Genomic DNA, 15,357 nt, shown 5'->3' with positions numbered 1-15,357 from the left:
TTACTGTGTATATAATTATGTTGTACATTAGCAGGTATATATTCAAATAAAAATATAGAAAAAAAGAAATCTAAAAAAGCTAAATTGAAACTATTTGTTTACAAAATAGTTGAATTGAATTTAGTTCTAGAAATGGCAAGAAACAAATAAATTAAAAAAACTGGTGGATTAGGATAGCCATAGAAATAATTAATATAGTGGAGACGCTTGACTGGTACATTGAGACATTGGCAACCTGCCATTTGGATTTCAATTTTGGTTTCATTCCTTTATATTAACCGCTTAACCGCACCAACAAACTAAGGCAAGTCATAAAATTGTGATCGAGAGTAACCCACACTATCTACAAAGACTCAACACTGTTATTTTGAACAAACCTTTTTTTTACAGAACGAACCAAAAGTATAGTTGTAGTTTTCCTGGACAGTAACAAGATGGAATTTTGAATAACAGTGTAATGGCATAGCCCTTTCCAATAGTTAAAGCTTTATCGAGCATCATTATCTATGGTTATTGTTTAAACTAATGTCACGAGACGCTCTTTAATAAAGGTAGTTTCTTAAAAAGTCAAGAAAATTTGTCCTAATCTATAATTGGTGTTAATTAATAATCACTAATAACCGTCCACCCGTTTGATTCTTTAGAAAACCTCAGCTAGAACCGGATAATCTACTTTGGTTGGCCTAATCAATATTTATGTATCAGCACGTTACTTCACCTTATAAATTTGATGTCCTAAATACGTTATCTATAAACCAAATGAAAAAAAACAATCAATAAATTAAGCGTCAATTTTCAGTCTTAGGTAAAGCTGTAGTACAAATGTTAGACCGGTAGATCACATAACGTTCTTCATATTTAAGCTTTTGCTGTTGAATAATTTGTGACTTCTGTTATATATGTTTGAATAGTTCTTTTTACAAGGATAAAAAATTACCAATAAAATAATTATTTTAGCCTATATATATGATATATATATATGTGTGTGTCTGTGAAAATGAACTTATGAAACAATTACATAATGAATGACTTGTTTAACACGCAGGTTTATACGACAAATAACAAATCGAAAATAAAATATAGATTTTTTTTTACAAACAGTAAAATAGTAATAATAATGGTGTAAGAAGGATTCGAATCCGTCATTTTAGAGAGTAAGAGTGGAGTACCTTACCCACCTGCTATGCTGGGCACAAAACTGTAGGAAACATAACATACATATTGGCAGATGACCTGGAAGTAACATATAAAATTAAATTTATTAAGACTAAAATTAGGAAGGAAATAGCTGTTTTCTTAACACTAAATTGGTATAATATATTTTTAAATTCTTACCTTTATTTTAATAAAATGAGCTGAATGGAGAGTAAGAATTAAATAAATTGTTTTCTGGTTGACATCACTTCAAAAGTTTGTGAAATATACATAAGGAATAAAAATAATTGGCTTGATATTCTATAAGTTTGAAAACCAGTATAGATTTTTAGGTAATCCAAGTTTATTTAAAATCAAATTTATTCATAATAAACTATAAAGAGATTGAAGATACTTATGTTACTGTTTAATACATAACATCAAACTATTAATACTTATTAGTTCACTGATTACCCACAGATGATACACATTCCCTAAGACTGTTGTTGTTGGGATCTAGTCGTTTCTAAAATATATATAGAAAAAAATATTTATATTTGAAAACTAAATACAAGTAACCGTTAGTAATAATAATCGTCAAGGAAAAAATACTTCAATGTATTGTCGTTGGTTTCTTAATGCTAAGCAATTCTAAAAGGATTCTGCAAAAAAAGTAATTGTTAAAGAATAATACGTCTTCACGTAAAGATATAAGATACTAATTATGATTTCGAAAAACACTTGGGAGTACATCTGACTTACGACGTGGATATACTAGTAATCATCGCGATTAATGCCTTGAGAGGCAAAAATATACATTTTATTGTTGATGTTTTCTAGTTTACTATGTGTAATCGTTTCAATGGACTGATTGGTCGTTACTTTTGTGACAAATAAGAAAAAGACCAAATGATGTCTAAATTTCCTCTAATTTTGGAACTTCCACACACAAAAGTTGATGTTCTCGAAATTGATATCACCAAGCTATCAAATAGCTGAAACATATCTAATTGTTACTATGAACAATAACTTTGGTGTATAATTAATAACCGTTAAAATAGATTGTATTGTTGTTTGTATATTAAAATATATTTGTGTTAAGACAGAAAGTTATGTGTATCAATATTGTTGGCAAATATCATACATTTAGTTCGTATCGACATTTAATTACATTCTTAATTCAACTATCAGGCTATTTCAAAAGGTAATACATAACATATTAAAATACAGACTGGTCCAATATCAGTTATAGAAAGTAACAAATGTTATTGTTTACAAATAAATAAATTTGACAATTCGTAACAAAGAAATACTTAAAGCGGTAAGTCTACGAATTTACAACTTTAAAATCAGGTGTTTGATTCCCTTCGGTAAACATAGCAGATCACCTGATGTAGATTTGCTGTAAAAACATAAAGATTTAAACTATTTATTTTTAGTTTACAGTTTCTCAGTTTTTCAGTTTATATATTTAATATATTTTCTTAATTTGTTTATTCTGATATTCATTCACCTAACTGTAAGTTCTAAATTAACCATTTTTTATCAGTAGTGAAGAGGAATTAACCATTAAAATTATTTTAAAAAGTCACATTTAAACAAATTATTAAAATGCATTCCCCCAAATGTGGTGTGATTTTTCAGATTACATTCTATCAACGTAAATATTAGTTCTAGTGTGGTTTTCTATGTTTTCATTTTAACAAGATGGAGAAAAGGAAAAAAAACACTTTTTTCAGTATTTATTCCTATTAATGTAAAATAATCCTGAAGTTGCTGTTATATATTCGTTCTAACAATGTTTGGATTGTGTTTTTGTTAATTTAGTATTAACGGTATTACGGAATTTAAAAGAGATAAAAATGCTGATTACATAATAACGGCAGTATTATTTCTTGCTTGTAATTGCGGCGTGACATGGCCAGGTTAAGGCGTTTGAAATCTGAGGGTCCGGGTTCGAATCCCCATCGCCTTAACCATATTCGTTCTTGCAGCCGTTGGGGCGTTATAATGTGACGATGTATCTCACTATTCGTTGGTAAAAGAGTACACCAAAAGTTTTACACTGCTATTTTAGGGACGGCTAGCGCAGGTAGCCCTTGGGTAACTTTGGGCGAAATTCAAAACAGAAACAAACAATTCTTGTAACAGTTTGGAGTAACAGCTGTAGCTAAAAAAATTTGAAAGTGAAATCCAGCAAACAAACAATAACATATAAAGAATGGGTTGTATGTGTGTGTAATTGTTTTCATTTCATTAATAAATATATGAAAACTTAAATCGCAAAACACATGATATACAATTTTAAAATCAAATCATTTTTTAATTTTTTACACATAATAGAAAATAATCATATACATCTTAACAAATGTATCAGTTTTTATCCACCACTTGCTAAATGATGTTTAAATACATAATACCACATTTAGTGAGAGATGTCATTAAGTCGTTATGATACAAAAAATAAAACATAGATAACATAACTTACAAAATAAAATTATAAATTTCTAATACATCGTTTGATCCACGTATAATAGGACTATCTTTCTTTCTGCAAATGGCTGATTTTTAATTTAAAATGGAAGATATATTTTTAAATTCTAAAGTTCACTCTAGTACTAGTAACTGTAAGAGAAATAACGAGTACTCAAACATCATTCTCGATATCATCACCTTGTAGATGAATCTGTGAACTAAACAAAAGTAATAAGAGAAATGAGTTTAATATTTTATAAGTCATAAAACAACTATAGATCTTTATGTAATTAGAATCTAATGATATTGTAATTTAGCTATCAATTGTAAAAATAGAAGGAATACACATGTTACTATTGGCTAATGTTCGTGCTCGGCGGCAAATATGAAATATCAAACTCTTAATTATTAGAAGCTAATAAATATTATACAGAGGCTCCCAGAGGTAGATTTTGTTCGATGCTATTTATTTTTAAAAATTGGATAGAGGAAAATAGAGATTTAGACTCAAATCGTGTCAAACAATTGTAAGAAACCTTCAAATAATTTTTTTCTGGTAAAACAGTTCAACATATTAAGGATGTCTTTCTTCATTGCTACTTAGCAGTTTCCAAGTTAGAAGTACTTCAATTGTTCACAAAACGATACGAGATATGTAATTATAGTATTAAAAACATATGGGAATTAGTGGGAAGTATGGTATTGAACTAGGACGTGAATGTATTAATAATGACATTTAGAGATCAGTGAAGAGAAGATTTCTTCTAGGGTGACATTTTTCTTTATTTTTTATAATTCTCTTGGGTCTTATGAATTGAGCAATAAGAGGTTAATCTGATGACAGATAAGTATAAAAACTTAGAATATCTGTCTTCTCATTCAGAATCTTCCATTCACCAGCGTCACAGTGTTGTTCAACGAGAACCCTGTATGGTAAGTTTGCATTTTTCACTTTCGTTAATTGATACAATTGTACATAAGTGTATTATTTTACATTATAATTATTCAAAATTTATTAGAAACCAGTTTGATATGAACTCTTTGGTGACATAACTACTGATATTCTATATTCTCGTTAAAGCAAACTTAACGCTTAATATTTTGGCAAAATTACTAGTAACATTTTAATTAACAATAAAATAACACACGCTTAGGTTTTAGGCCTTCATACTTTACAAAAGACACTTTCGTTTATTTGCAGGTGCCAATGACCATGTTTTTATCCCTTCCATCTGCTGTGTTAGTAACATTTCTTCTAGCTACCTCATGTTCTTCCCAGTTAAGTGAAAAACGTGGTTTCACTGACCAAGGATGTATGGGAACTTACGACAGTACCAAGCTTGCTCGGCTTAATCGAATCTGTGAAGAATGTTATAATGTTTACCAGGTTCCGCTCATTCACAAATCCTGCAGGTGATTATTAAAAACTGGTTATTATAGAACTTTAATAACTTGACAGAGTCTCAAAAAAGTATAGTGTATACAGCCTTCGACTTTCACTCTGGGGGGTTATGATTTGAAATTGCTCTTACCTGACATTCTCGTCCTGTATGAGTTTTTTTCTCGATAACCACCAAGGTATAAAATATCTATCCTTACAATATTTTGGCCCATATAGTTCGGACTAAAGTCATAAGAACTTAATACTAGGTAGAAATAAATAAAATCTATGCATGTTTTTGTGACTTGTAACAGTGAAAATAATCTGAAGTTTGATCAATATTCAGTGTTAAATTTAGTACTAATCTTGTTACAATATTCTATTGAAACATATAAGAGAAATCTATCAACAGATATCAGTAAAGAAAGTAAAGACAGTTTTATAGAGATGATGTCATGTTCAACAAACCTCTTAACCATCAGATTCAAAAACAATTACAGCGCTAACTCCATCTGGAAAGGACGGTTAAGTTATGTTGCTCTAAATCTATTCTTTCACAATTTACAATTTTAATTTTCCACTGTTCTATTTAATGATATATTTTATTATTTATTTGAAGATTCTATAATGATTTCGAGAAAGATTACAACAAAAATACGAAAACGTTCACATATAATTATACTAAAGAGTATATTTGAAAAATGAACCCTATCCTTATTTTCTTACAATAATTAATTTTTCTTATTATGATACAGGATATAATTGCTAGATGTACTTAATCTTTTTGTTCAGATCAAACTGCTTCAAGAATGACATGTTCACCGACTGTATCAAGGTTCTACTTCTTGAATCTGAGGAACAACAGTTAAATAGCATGGTGGGAGAATTATTTGGAAAAAAGAAGTAGTATCGTCTTCTGAAATGGAATACATTAATATGATAACTTGTAATTTGATCCAAACTTCTGATGAATTCATGAAATAAATAAAATATAAATAAAGATATAGTTACAAGGAATGTTAGCTCTGTTTTATACAACTAAATCATATGATTTAGCCATACGGCTGAAAGTGCGAGCATGTTTGGTGCGATGGGGATTCGAATCCGCGACTCTCAGATTACGAGTCGAACGCCTTACACCTACCTGGTCATTATAATATGACGTTCAATACCACTATCCATTGGTAAAAAAGTAGCCCAAGTTTGACGGTGGTCGGTGATTATCACCTTCCTTCCCTCTAGTCTTACACTGGTAAATGAGGGACGGCTGGTGCATATAGCCCTCGTGAAGCTTTGTGCAAAATTTAAAACAAAACCGTCAAAATTACTGTGACGATTGCTACGAGAATTTAAGACTGTTACGACTGTTGCTAGATGCATATTTACGATGTGTTTGTTACACGGAATTCAAATCTATTAAGAACGTTATCCACTATTTGAGTTTAACTGTTTGATACTTACTGCTAATATCTGTATAAGGTTTATGTGTCTTAATATGCCTTAAGGTTCCTTAAGTGTCATAATATGTTGTGGCTCAGAAAATTACTGATTGTAGACCTGAAGGAATAAAATCAAAATTAACGGCCAAACAGGTAGATACATTTGTACCATTGATAAGAAGTTGAAAACAAACATTCATTCATTTGTTAGTTAGTGCTCAATATCGGGCACTATGGTGAAAATATGGTGAATCTGTTTTTGTACGCACCTTTTTTAACATAATGTATTTGTAACATGATATCACGACTTTTTATCACTGCATACTAATAAACCACAGCAAATACGAAAGTGACAAACGATATTAACCAACATTAGCTATAGGATTGAAACTCCATTAGTCAGAACGGGCCTATAATTTGCAAAATCAACAACTTTCTTTAAAATTTAAGGTGGAATTTTCCTGTCTAAAACAGTTTTTCTTCAGCTTTACACTGATAAATTATGAACGGTAAGCGCATCGCTCTCGTGTAGCTTTGCCGGAAATTCAAAACAAACCAAACAAATCTTTCTATAACGATACGACATTAACAACTAGGGTGTCAGAAAAGGCATTGAAAGATGTCTCAAGTACGGTATTGAATTAGGACGTAAATATAATAATAATCACAAAATCACACCTTGAAATTGAAAAATATCTTTCAGTAGTAATTGTTTCCAAACTTTTCCAATTCTCTTAGGCCCTTTGAGTTAAGTCATAAATGAATGATTTGATAATATGAAAGTATGAAACCAAAATATATTTATCTGTTTCACATTCTGGTTGGCAATCCAACGATATTCTGTAATGTAAATTTAGTAAATTCATTGTTTAATAGATTGGCAGAATTACTCGTTACAGCTTAAATGAAAACAAAGTAACTTATGCTTAGATTCTAGAAGTTTAAACTTTATGTAAGGATAGTTCTTAAATTTTTGGCTAAGAGTTGAAGTTGAAAATTTATATTTAAATTTTATTCATCGAAATCACCAAGTAAAACATTAATAGAAATAATACTGAATAAGATATTTGGTGCTGTCATCTTTACTATAAATGCTCACATATACGAATGTTGTATACTGTAAAACATACAAACAAAGTAATTATGAATGGAATATATATATAAATACTTAGTAAAATATTTCTGATTAAATACATTCACGTATTTAACAACTACGTAGCTAGAAGTTGGAAAATATAATTGAAGAAAGAAAATGTGATTAATATGTTAACAACAAATGCATCGAGTAATTGTTAATATTTATGAAACAGCTATAATTTATTAAGAAGAGCACAAAGATAATAACATAAAAGACAATCAGGTTAAAATAAACTGTCAGCCTTGTATTTTTCTGTAAAAATATGTCCTATTTCTTATAATACTGAATATATGACAATTTTTAACTTCAGAATCTGGTTGTAAGAAAAGAACACAAGAAACTAAATGATGTGTTAAACATTACGTAATATTACACTATACTCCAATACAAGTGTCAGGTGTGATAAAAAGTAAAACTTAGGTGACCGTAATAGGCAAACACAATACACTACAATTTAATAGAAAGTCATTATTACTGAAAATAATACAGAGTCAAAGGTTTCTGTTACTTACAGAAGGCAAATGACATACAGAAGGATAACAATTACCAACAGCACTCGAAATAAAATATAATATAAAGATAGATCTAGACGTTACAGTAAATAATCTTACGAAACTCTTCACCAAGGAAAGAAATATACGTAGATAATTTATCTTTGATGGTGTTAGTCAAAATTCTATCAAATCTATCTGATACACATAAAATAATCTTATGGAAGTTACTACGAAATTGACATTGTTATGTATTCATGATGAAACTATATTTTATAAAGGTAAGAATTTCGTTTTTCTCCAAAAAGCACAGGGTCATATCTGAAGACTTAAACTATAAAAAATTGGGATCCGATACTCGTAGTTCGCAGAACACTGAGAGCTCTTTGTGTAGCTTTGTGCATAACAAAAAAGTCTTACATTCTCAATTAGAACTTCAAAATATTATTTTATTAAAAACAAACAAAACTTAAATAATTACAATAAGTATATTTTCGTTATATTTTTCACCGGGTATTCAAATTATTTCATTCGTCATACTCGTTACTTAACATAAGAATCATGTTTGTTAGGTCGTTTAAAATATTGCCCTTGCTGGAACAACGGTAATTCTATGGATTTACAACGCTAAAATAGGGTTTTGATTCCTGACGGTGCACACAGCAGATCACCTGATGTAGACTTACTGTAAAAACACAAAATTTTAAATTATTTACTTTCATTTGGCATCTTCATACAGTTTCAGTTTATATATTCAATATATTTTCAAGTGGATACAGCCCTCGACACGCACTCTGTAAGTTGTGATTTGAAATTGCCCTAACCAAACATGCTTGTTCTATATAGTTTTCGACTGGGCTAACCGACGAGATATAAAATATTTACCGTCACAAAAGTATTAGCCAACCCCAAATCAGTTAGAACTAATTGATAAAAAGTGGTTTGAAACGGATAAAATCCATGTATGTTTATGTGATCTGTAACGATATACATAATGTGATGATTGATCAATATTCACTATTAAGCTATATATTTATCTGGTGTTCTTATTCTTATATTATTATATTGGAACATACAACAAAAATATATCAACAGATATCATTAAAGTAAGTAAAGACAGTATACCCGAATTTCAAATAGAACCACAACCTTAACTCCATCGGAAAAGGGAGGTTAAGTTATGTTGCTGTAAATCTGTTCTTTAACATTTTACAATTTTTCTTTTCCACTGTTTTCTTAAATGATATATTTCTCTAACTTATTTAATGTTTCTGTACTTTCCTCAAATGTTTCCTCAAAGATTAAAATAAAATTAAGAAAATGCTTCATATATAATTATACTAAAGAAGATATGTTAGAAAAATACCCTATACTCTCACAATAAATAAATTTTGTTATTTATTTATGTTCTACAGAAAAGAATAGAATATGATAGAAGTGTTAAATATATTAAATTTTTTTTTCAGGTCGAACTGCTTCAAGAACGACATGTTTACCGACTGTATCAAGGTTTTACTTCTCGAGTCTGACGAACAACAAATAAATAGCATGGTGGGAGAATTATTTGGAAAAAGGAAGTAAAATCTTATTCTGAAATGGAATATGTTAAAAATATAACTTGATCCAAGTTTCTATTGAGTTTATGGAATAAAGGAAATATATTTAAATATATATATCTAAGGATTGTTGGCTATGTGTTATATAACTAAATTATATCAATTTGTCTTAATGCTGAAAGATTACTACATATATTGTAATGCAAAAGCACAAAAAATATCAAGTTTTTCTAATATAATGTATTGAAAAATATTAACAAATTCCAGAACACAGAAACACAAATTATAAAAAAATCAACTTTATATTAACATCAACAAGGAATAAAATGAAATTCAAATTTATGTCACAGATATTTTAAAAAATGAGGAAAATTAATTTAGAAGTACTTTGTATATATTTTTTTCGGGACACAATACTGGAATATGCCATCACTAATAGAAAAATCACTACATCAAATAATTTATTCATTTTAATTATTTATTTGGTGGTTTCAATGAGAAAATTATCAAAATAAATCTTTAACTTCAACGCCAGGAATTATGACGTTGTCTCCATATTTCCTTACCATCTGGCTAATTATTCACTGATATTTCTTCATCGACGTATATAACTTCTCTTCAATGTCTTCCAATCCTACCATGTTTTGTTTTCTCGTGACATTTTGCTCTTTTTTTTCTATTACAAAAATAGAATATTAGAAACATCAGACTTTTTTTACTAATAGATCTAACAAGTATTATGGCTATTATCGAAACACGCATAAACAAACAATAATTACTGTAATATCTAAAATACAAACCAAGAGATGAAATCCAGACAATTTTAGCTACATAGTTTGTTAAGCTGCCTTTGTAGTTGTACTTTTGAATTAAGTACAAAGGTACACAGTGGGCTATCTGTGTTCTGCCCAACACGGGTATCAAACCCGGTTTTAGCGTTGGAAGTCCGTATACTTACCGCTGAGCTACTGGGGCGGACCTGTCGTTGTAAGCTTATGAAAAAATAACATCGATCAGACTTCTTATTTTACAGTATATTAATTCAATCAATATATAAATCATTTCATCATAATCAAGCCACAATAAATGTATTTTTGTATGTTAAAAAAAACATTTGTTAGCGTTTGGTACAATACCATAGAGTATAAGTTAAAGTAGGAAAATATTAATGAAACTATAAACAGATGCATATAGAACTTATTAGAGGATAGAACTGACAATATTGAATATTTATGTGAGGATTCTTGATCAAAAACATTTAATATCAGTGTAGAAGTGAAATAACTTATAACATGTCTGAAAATAATCTTAAAAACTCATATACAATGAAAGAGAGAAAAAAGTTCAGTCTTGAGGCTTTGAAAATTTACTCCAATAAATTACATACACAAAATTAGCAACCTATTTATTTTTAACTGAATTATCTTTCAAATATAAAAACATCTGAAAAAGGTGATAAGTACATGGTCATTGTAATCTGCAAGTAAACGAAAGAACATTTCCTTAAAGTTTAAAAGTATTGAATGTAAGTATAAGATACATTGTTTTTATTCAAGCTGTAACGTCTAATTCTGCCAAACTATTACTAAAATTAGAATGTAGAATACCAATGGTTTGTCATCCAGAATGTGAAAATAGATAGATATTCTGACCTTTTCATTCTTCTTAATTATCAAATTTTTACTCATTTCTTAACTCAAAGAACCTAACAGAGATATAAATTTTTTTGGAAAAACATTACTCCTGAAGATATTTTCTCGTATCGAGGCTGTTATTTTGTGATCATTTATGAACATGTAATTGTTAGGAATTTGATATTACGTTATAACCAACGAAGTATAAACAGTAACAAATTAAAGAAGGAGTATTTATCATATATTTACAAGTGATTAAAACTAAATTATAATATCATATTTGGCAGAAAATCTGTCTACAAAGTGACAATATCGAGAATAATATTATATTTTTCGTCATCTTTCATCCTGTTCCTTGTTCCAGAAAAGAAGTTAAATATTGATTTTGCAGAACATTGTTGATTATGTCACTGTTTAGGATTGATCTTCCATTATCACTTCTTCTGCATGATTATTCCACTTCACATTCTTACTGGATCGTGTCAAGCAAGGTAGAATTTCAACTTTCTTTCTATATTCTTGAGAAACACTGTCAAAGATCACTGAATTTATTTGAGTCAAAAATTCCATTTTATTTTTACTGCGTTATATGGCTCATATTGCTCTCAGTGGAACAGCGTATGTCTGGGGACTTACAATACTAGAAACCGGGTTCTATATCCTTGGTTGGCAGAGTACACATAGCTTTTTGTGTAGCTCTGTGATTAATTAAAGAACAACAACAACAATATTCTATAGTTTGTGAATTAAAATTCTAACGATATGTCGATATCTACATAGTTGGATATTTTATATATGAGTCCTTCATAAACCATAAGTTGATAAAGACAATGTACCAGTTCGTCAGAAACGAGAACTATTCGTTTTTTTTTTCATATTTTTAGCTTACAGCATATTTACCAACACCCCGTCCTGCCAAACCACTAAATAATGAAACTATTGGTGTGACAAGTAATGGTAAAAATCCCTCGTTTCTATATTAGCAAGTTTCTTTTTCTGTAAATGGTGTTTTATTTACAGTCATTTCTCTCAGTTGTGATTCGTATCGTCTTAGTTTATGTTTTTGTGTGTTCGTCATTGTAACATTATCATTTAAAACACATTCACGAATGCTCAAGATAAATTAGTTTTTAACCACAGCAGTTAATCTGTTTAAGTGTTGCTTTAGCCATTCAGATGGAACATTTAAGTTTTTAGAAGGAGAGAATATAGTTAATATTTCAAGTTGATAAACCTTGAGGGATCCAAACAATTCCAGAGTGTAACTAGGAATTTTCACCAGGCTTGTCAATATCTAGAATTTATCTGTCCTCTCTCAATAAGCGATTCTAAAGTACTGTCTTAACAATCAAGTCACTCCCACAGTTAGTAATAGTGAATATTGTCATATTTCCATGGAATGCTATAAACGTACCACATCACTCAGTTACACTGACAACTATTAACATGTGAAAGATATTTACTTGAAAATGGTTATTTAAGGAAAACACGTTTATATATCCAGTATGACGAATTTACTAATATATATTTCTTTAGTATTCATATTTTAAATAGAGTAAATTTTCTTGAAATACATCTAACGTATACCGTTAATCGTGTATTGCAAAATTCCAGCCTGTTTTCTTTTTAAATTTGTGGAACTTTCTGGAGTGTAAGAATCAATAATGTACGATACGTGTATGTAAAATGCCAGTACTATTAACGCCAGTACTTCTAAATTAAAATTAGAATATCCAGTTATTCGAACTCGTAATATGTGACGTACGTTACATAAGTAGTAGAACCGTTCAAGACAAATTATAACACGTGACATCAATGACAAAACAGTTGAATGCAAGAACTTTAATTACGTTATTCTTCAGATAAAATCCTTCTTCTACAGGTTCATTTTGTTGTTCTCATAGTAGTTTACATCCTAGCCAGTTATGTGGCATTTCTCATGCTCTGATTGCCACATCACACTACTTGAACCCTTCTCTTGATGTCATTACATCATACTTATGTGGTTCATTTTACATTTTGTTCATTATAGATCTTTTTAGTTGAAAATAAAAAGTGTTGTTGTTACGTCATTCATCATGCTTATATGTATTATTTTACACCATGTCCTTTATAAACATTTCTGGTTGAAAATAAATTTGGTTAGTGTGACACCATATCATTATGTTTATATAGTTAATTTATTTTCCTCTTTGTTCACTGTAAACCTTTCTCTTGAATATGTTCGTATAACCATTTTATGTTTCAAGCACTAATTCAAACTCGGAAGTGAAATATTTGTAGAGTGCGAATATATTGAACATTTATTATAAATATTTTCATCTTCATCTATAGTTATTTGTATATACACAAGATTACATAGATAAAGTTTGAATAAAGTTTTAGTGATGTCAGTTTAAACTTTGCCTTACATTTATAGTGTCTATGGTTTTCAAACTGAGGATCCAGGCAGAAAAGGCTGTTGTAGGTTATTTTTGAACCCATAAAAACTTAACACTTTCCTACATTGCAAATATATTTTATATAGATAACTCTTCTGGTATGAGTTTTATTTTTCAGTGCTGGTTTCCATATGGAAAACTGTGTTTATTCGTCATCTGTCTTGAAACTCCATTCTACACCAACGTGGAAAGGAGGTAAGTGTGAGTCGATATATCAGTGTAAGAAAAGGTTACAATATCTTACCTAACTTACTTAAAACTGAAATAACACATTGACTTGTTGGAGGAAACAGTGCATTATTTACCTAGAAGAGCATCCTTCAGAAAATGTCCAAATTTGTCTCTATGGAGTGTGACATCTCTAGTTAAAGGAAAACAGTCGTAGGAGAACGCAATACACATGAACCAAATACAGGCTTCACCCATCTCAAAGTTTGTGTCACTAAACTGGGTGTTAAAAAGAGGAAGTAAATTCTCAATTGTAGATATCATGGCTGATAGACCTTTCCCATAATAGGGTGCGGTATCCTAACTAACACAATACATTTAGACTAGCCTGCCTCTCTTCCATACCAGACATCTCGGGAATCAAAATTGTGAAGAAGATATGATGAGGATTCTTCAGCCAATTAATATTATTTGGTTAGTCCAATACCTCTTTAAAACCAGTTCTCTCACAAAGTACCAGCGGGATTTTATAGGATGGAGAATACCCAGCGAGATATAACGTTCTCTGACATAAATACCACTAAGTAAGAAGGATGTATGGAAATGCAAAGTTTGGACCAGCTGCTCATGTAGCTTCAGTGTCGTGGAGGAGTGACAGTTAAAGAGAAAGGACACTTGGGAATTGAAGGAAAGAATTGTTCAAAGGATCTTGTAGGAAAAGAAGGAATGGATAGAGGAATTCAGGGAGACTTCAGCAATGTTCCATTGATTACGAGATCATAAATTGAAAAACATAAGTCGAAAAATAAAGTAAATTTCTATCATTTAATAACACGTAAATTACCAAAAACACATTTTTCAGATGTAATAAAGTGAAAAAATACTAAGTTTCACGAGTGAAAAAATTATAGAGGGTGAGAGAAAACAAAAAGGTCTTGTCTAATCATTGGTGGAAGTCTTTCGTTGCATTATAAGAAATCTTCTGAGTAAAGGTGGCAGTTGCCTCAATAACAAATCTCTAAGACAAACGAACAAGGAGCATGGCTTATCTGTGTGAAAAGGCTTGTATTGTTTCAAAAGGTGTACCAGCCAAAAAATATACTAATCGGCTGAGAATCCCCTGTTATTCCATCTCCTATGGGTTGATTCTTTGGAGGTCTGGTATGGAAAGTAAGTAGAACACTTTAGATGTATTTTATTTCCTAATATGTTCTCTGCACTATCACGAGGAAGAAGATGGACCGCGTTCAATGTTTGTGTTCATATTGACGATTGTGTTATACACTAAATAGGAAGCCAGCTGTGACAGTAGAGTGTATTTTAGTTGAAAGTTGGTCATGTTTATTTACATACAACAACGGAGCTGAATGAAGTTAAAACGTGGGGTGAAAGTTTCAAGGCCAGTGCGAGAAAAATATTTTTTGCATAATGAAGGCTGCAGTTATGTAAGAACATAGAGATATTCTATGAAAAATAGTATGAAACCAGATATTTTTAGGT

The sequence above is a fragment of the Tachypleus tridentatus genome, chromosome 1 (genome assembly GCF_004210375.1).
Source record: "Tachypleus tridentatus isolate NWPU-2018 chromosome 1, ASM421037v1, whole genome shotgun sequence".
In the NCBI taxonomy this organism is placed as follows: Eukaryota; Metazoa; Arthropoda; class Merostomata; order Xiphosura; family Limulidae; genus Tachypleus; species Tachypleus tridentatus.
The sequence above is the reverse complement of the archived record's forward strand: the minus strand, read 5'-3'. Positions refer to the sequence as shown.